Raw genomic sequence first — 6,827 nt, forward strand, 5'->3', positions numbered from 1 at the left:
CCCCTCCCTCCTCCCTTCCCCTCCCCTCCCCTCCCCTTCCATCCCCTACTGTAACTTTCTGAAGAGCTGTTGTAGACACATCAGTAAACAGAAACTTCAGCTTTACTCTTAGGAGTTGGCAGTATGTTGAAGCCCTCGTACCTAGCACCTGAGAACATGACCTACCTTGCAAATCATCTTTGAAAACATGACCTAATCAAGTAGAGGTGATCAGGGTGGGCTGTGGTCCAAAATGACAGTGTCAACTAAGAAGGAGAACAGACACCAACAGAAGCACGCAGAGTGTGCCTTGCCACACGAGGCTGAGGGGTGGCAGCTGATGTCTGAGGACATCTGGGCTTCTCAGAGCAGGCACAGATGCTCCTTCCCCGGAGGCCCCGAGAGACATGTGGCTCAGCCAGAGCTTGGCTCCAGGCTTCTGACTCCAGACCTCTGGGAGGGTTCCATGGGCCCAGCTATGTGTGCTCATGTGGAAACCTTCCCCAAAGACTTCAGGACATCACGTCCCAGCGCTCCCCACAGACCATGGTCGCAGCAGCACAGCTCAGAACAGCTAAGCCCTGGGGGCAGCTCATGCATTTGTCAATGAGTGGACGAAGGAAATGTACTGATACACAGTGGAGTCCTACTCTACCACAAAGAAGGAGAATCCAAGCCATTTGCAGGAGAATGATACTAAGTTAAATAAATGAGGCAATCGAACTTAAATAGGGGAGGATTTCTCTTCCATAAGAAACCCAAAATGTAATTTAAGAGCAAAATAAGAACTGGAAAACATCAAACAGGGAGATGTGTCTTTTGAAGAAAGGAAGAGGTCCAAGAGGTGAAACAAGAAGGGAGAGGGAAGGGGAAGGGGGAAGGGAGAAGCAGAGAATTGAGATGTGTGTTGTCCACGCCACCTACCCGGGAGGAATGTGGCTACAATGTACTGCAAACAGTGAGGGTTACAGCAAGAGGATAAGCTTCAGAGCTCTAAGTCACTAGGTTTGTGGTACAGGACTATAGCAGCTTCTGGAATCAAATCCACCTACCTTTCACGTGGTGAGAAATGCATATCATGTAGCTTCTAAATGGCAGATGAAATTCCTAAAAACTTGCAACAAAAAGGGAGAAAATAGATCTTGTGCTTTCTTTTATAACTCATCATGCAGAATCGTAGCTAAATGAAAATCTGTGCAATGTGGAACTTGTGTTTGGTGGGGAGAATTGATGAGCCGGGATGGAATTAAACAGCAGTGACTCTTCATCTGGCCGGAAGGAGTCAGAGAACACTTTCCCTGGGAGGGGCCATCCCATAAGGATGGGAAGAAATCAGCCTGACGCAGCAGAAGAAAGAACATTTTAGGAGAAAGAAAGATGTGTTCACGATCCCTGCCCTGGGACAATGATGAGATAAGGAAACGCACACACACACACACACACACACACACACACACACACGCACGCATGTGCACAGGCATGCACATGTGCGCACACACACATGCATGCATGCACACACATGCACGCATGCACATAGGCATGCACATGAGCGCACACACACACATGCACACAAGCACACAGGCATGCACATGTGCGCACATACACACATGCACGCACGCGCACCTACATGGTAGAAGCCTAGTGTTTTAACAACAAACTCCTGGCAAGGGCTGTCACATACCCTCCTATGACTTTGGCCCCTGCACCTGTCCACTGACCTCTCTTCAGAGCTCCTCTTGTAGCTCACATGAGGTCCAGGAACTGCATAGATTAAAAAATAATAATAATAAGTAGAACATTTTACTTGAAATTTCAGAAGTTCTGGACATCCACTTGGGACTGTCCACAGTGATCACCGTTGGATCCATGAGTGAATTTGAGCACCACAACAGTGACACGTGGCTGCTGTGGTCAGCACAGGAATGGGTCCTCCGTGAGCACTGAGGGGCCACTCTGGAGAGCTGGACAGGAGCTGCAGATCTTGGTGCACCCACCCCAAAGGTGAGGAGGCTGGAGTCTGCGTGAGGCCGAGGTTTGCACAGGAAATAGGCTTTGCATGTGTACCGGGAGAAATGACCACAGAAAGCAGGCCCAGAGGCTGCTTTTCAGTAGCTTGGTTTTTTTTCTTTTGCGAACTCTGTACCTACGGATGAACAAGAAAACGATTTCTTCTCAGTCCCTGGTGAGGTAAAAGCAACATGGAATTCCTGCAGTCAGAGGAAGGGCATCCGGGCAGGGGTAGATGGGCAAAAGAAGCAGAATTTGAAGGACCCGAGAGCTTTCTGTAACCACTTTAATGCAAGCAAAGAATGCAGTGTGATTTTATTAAGGATTTGTTGAGTGAATAAATCATAGTAGGTTTAGGTGTTTAAGTAAAATACCACAAATTCTAAAACATCATTTATAATCTTAAAAAACAGGTTAATAATTACCTCTGAAGATCTGTATATATATATATGTATGAATATAAAAAACACATTTTATGCATATTATATATATATATACTTACAGTACATTTCTAAATATTGCTTCATTGAACATTTTATCATAAGCCTGTTTCATTGAATAATTTTTTTAAAAATTACTGAAATTGTTCAAGATGCCATTGATAATAGTGGGCAACCGGGCCGGCCAGATAGCTCAGCAGACTAAAGCACCTGCTTAGGCAGAGCTCAGCGACTGGGGTTCAATTCCCGGCATGCCGGCCCTGCCGCCGCGGCGCGCTGAGACTGCCATTGAGACCAGGTGAGGTGGTGCCTGTTACCCCAGCGCTTGGGAGGCTGAAAACAGGAGGATCACTGCGAGTGATCTGTGCAGCAAGACCCTGTACTAAATACATTTTAAAAAGGAGAAAAGCCAGTTTCTTCCCAGTACATCCTCCGGGTCTTTGTTTCAAAACTGAGTTTTAAAATACGTTAGAAGTACACGCGGGGAAGCTGAGGCACCGCTGCTCCCCTGCCTAGAGCCTTTTCCCTCATTCCCAGGCCATCTGGGAGAAATTTCTCTACCGTTTTGTATCTCAGATTCCTCCTTTTAAAAATAAGGATAGCATTGGTCGCGATGGTTGTTATGAAGGATAGGTGAGCTCAGTCACATTTTTTAAAAATATTGCTCCAGGGCAAACTGCCAAAAAATTAGTTTCTACAGGCAAGACCCAGTTACCACCTCCCGGCTTTTGCAGCTCAGAGGTGCGACCGCGCCTGACTTGATTCAACAACTTGAGGGCCCCAGACTTACCGCATTCTTGGCTGGAAGCTCGGGAAAGGCTGGCAGCTGCTTCACGGGCGTCTGCCGTTGGAGCAGCGCGGTCCTGTTCCCTGCTAGCCCTCAGCTGGGGACGCGCCTGCCGCCGGGTCACCCACGTTCCTTACGCCGCTTGTGCAGCCAGCGGTGGAACATCGACTGGATCGCATAGATCGACCAAGTCTTTCTCCTTTCGCAGGAGGCCAGGCTAGAGAAAAACGCCTGCTTCGCTGGGTTCACGCGATCCGACCAGGCGCCCTGGAGGTCTGTGGCTGAGTCAGGGATGCTGCAGGGCATCGTCTGCATACAGGCGCATCCCGCAGCTTCCAGTCCGCGGCGACGCGGGCCCTGCGCACCACGAGGGGAGCGATACGCGGCCCGCCCTGGGACCCGCCTGGGCTAGCAGCCTGCTGCAGCGCCGGGACTCTGCGCCGCCGACATTGCCACTGCGCACCTGGACAGGGGACAGGTAGTGTTCCTTGATAGAAAGGGCCATCAATATACTATGTAGCAAAATCAAAACCCCCACACACGTTTTTGTTATTTAATTAGATGGCAATTCTTGAATGAAAACTCAAACCCGCAATTAAGGTTCAGTAAATCACAAACGTTGTGTAAGAGGCGGCTTTACGTAACAGAATCCACGGCGCAATGCGATCTCAACCGTGAGTGTCTTCTGCCTCCTGCTGGTGCTTTGAAGAACTGCATGAGAATGGTTTTCTTCCTTAAGGAGAAAACTAAAACCAGGTGGATTATCTGTGTGGCTATCGCAGAATAGCAGGGCCTCGGCTTGCAAACGTTCAGCTCAGAGCCATGCAGCGTCCGTGACGCTCAGGCTTCGGTGGTCGGAACATCACTGGTGTGCGTGTGGAGGTGGCAAACCTGCCGCCGCCGTGGGCAGAGCTGGTGGGCGGCAGGACGTTTTGCAGCCTTCCAGAGGCTGCCCATGAAGGCCGAGGGCTGGGAGGGGGACACTGGTGAGGCTCACTGCGCACGGAAATTCACAGTCCGCAAGGCCATGGGAGGCGCCAGAGAAGGTGTGGGAAGGTGGCGGCTTCTCAGCAGCGCTCAGACGCTCACCGTGACAATGAAGTCAGATCTCACTCGCGGCGAGGACAGGCCACTCTGTGTTCCTAGCTGCCCCCACGCCACACTCACTGTGGAGACCATGTAAGCCGTGTGACTTTAGATAGCTGCGTGACGGCCTCAGCAGCAGCCCCTGGTGGCACGTGGGCTGTTATTGATGCTCTCGCTGAGTTGCGAGCTTCGGTGTTGCTGTCTTTCCAAACTGCGTGGTGAAGGGCTGCCCGCGCCGCTCCCTCCCTGAAGGCCCAGCAAGAGCACCGCCGCTGGCTGACACTTCTGAAAGCCGTTAGCTCCGAGCCTGGAAAGGAAAAGCCTAATACATAAGAACTGTGATGTCGGTCACCGAACCCTTGAGAACTAAGCCGGGCTTTCCGGTACTTTGCATAAGACAATTGGTGGAGTCCCTTTGCGTCCACGTAGTGGGCCGCGGTACTCGCTCTCGTAGACAGCGGCCGCCAGGTCCTGGTACAGGCCGCGCACAATCGCTGTCCCCACCGAGCGTGTGACCGTGGGAGGAAAGGCAGCGCAGGGCTGAGAGGAGCGAGGATGGCACCGGGGTGTGCATGCGCACAAGTGACAGACAGCAGGAAAGGCCACGCCTTGGTCTCCGCGACACAGGCCAGAGTGTCAGGACACGAGCCGGCCCCAGGCCGCCCCCTCCGCTCCCGAGAGCTGCTGGCCAAAGCTCAGGTTCTCTCCCTCAGACAGATGCGGATGGTCCTGGTGAATAACACATCGCCCGTTTCCGTTCCGCCCCAGTCCCCGCTGTCGCCCACTAGGCCAGCTCCTCTGTGTGCTGATTTGGAACTTCTTTTGCGATTCGCCTAGAAATCACTGTTCTCTCTGAAGGTCACAAACAGGTGAAATGAAGCAGTCGGGTCTGCCCGCGTGACACCTGTCGTGTGCGGTCATGCTTCTGTGGGGAAGAGGTCAGGGAAAGCAGAGATTAGAAACACAGGTTCTAATCTGGATCCAGAAAGTAGTAAAGCACTTAATCAGCGGGAAAGACACAGTAGCGGAGCCACGAGGATTAAGTATTTTACCACAAGGCACAGAACACACACATTTGTCCAATCATTTAAGCTCCATCGAGGTGAGATACCAATGTCTTGATTTTATTTATTTATGTATTTAGTGCAGAGTCTACAGGGACTCACTACACAGATCAGACTCGAAGTGACCCTCCTGTTTCCAGCCTCCCAAGCGCTGGGATAACAGGTGTGCAGCCACCATGCCCAGTCTCAATCGCTGTCTCAGCATGTCCCAGGGGCGGGGCCAGCACTGCACCGCACACCAGGGATCGAACCCCAGCCGCTGTGCTCTGCCTAAGCAGGCGCTTTAGTCCACTGAGCTATCTGGCCTTCCCTAATATCTTGCTTTAAACAAATATTTATGCTTATTTTTATAATGAGCAGATTTTATTTTGTAGTTCTAGATTTACAGCAAGCCTGAGTGACAGTGCGGAGCTGCGCATCCCGGCGCAGACCCAATCCTACGTCATTGCAGTACAACTGTTACAATGAATGAACCAGTAGCGAAGGAGCTTCACTATCATTTACCACTTAAGGCTTGCTCCGTGTTCTACAGCTCCGTGTGTCGCGGTGAATGTCCTAGGCCCTGCGTGCACCACTAACCTATTGCGGAAGATGAAGTCGCATGTAGAATCCCATCCCCGGCGATCCCGAGCCGTGGGGTTCCCCACACTTCCTGCCTGCTCTCCCCCTTTCCTTCTTGTTCCTGACAATCACCAATCTTTTTGCTTTCTTGACCACTTTTCCTGCCCCCACCCCATGTCAATCATCAGTGTCACATACAAGCAGACTTTTCAGACTGGGGTCTCCCACTGCAGTAGCGTTGATGTCCTTTTGTGTCTTCTCAAGACCTGATTGTTGATTTTTGTTGCTAACCAATCCTCTATTGTATGAATGAATATGTTTATTTACTGACTTGTTTCTTCATTCCTTCGTTGTAGTTATTGGTTGCTTCCAGTCTGCAGCTGAACAAGGCTGCCACAAAGGTCTGCAGGCAGCTCTCTAGGGGGATAAAGCCCTTATCTGTCAGAAGTGGGAGCATCCTCACAGCGCAGTAAAGTCCCAGCGGAGCATTTCTAGTGTGCTTCTCTTCTTGCCTCTGTCTCCCTGAACAATACAGTTATGTGATCGGTCGATAGATGAGTACACTCGATGCAGGGTTTCCTTACTTTCTTCACAGTAAGGTTCTGCATCATCGAGTTCACAAAGGTAAGCAGGCTTCCAGCCAGGCCCTACAGCCTGACCTCTTTCTAGTTACTGAGGTCATGTCGTAGGCTCCATAGTCATAGTTAATTCTTTTACAGATTCTCCAAAACCTAACAAGGAGCAGGAGTTTTATTCACTATAAAAGTTCTCAGAGAGCCCAGCATACATCAAAAGCTCAAGAGAGTCAAGTGAATCCTTAAAGATCAAGCAATTTGCAAGCAGCAAGCACAAAAATTAAATCAAAGTTGGTCCCAGAGGAGAGTCCTCATTCTTCCTATTATA

Source organism: Octodon degus, unplaced genomic scaffold, assembly GCF_000260255.1.
Source record: "Octodon degus isolate 3935 unplaced genomic scaffold, OctDeg1.0 scaffold00193, whole genome shotgun sequence".
Classification (NCBI taxonomy): domain Eukaryota; kingdom Metazoa; phylum Chordata; class Mammalia; order Rodentia; family Octodontidae; genus Octodon; species Octodon degus.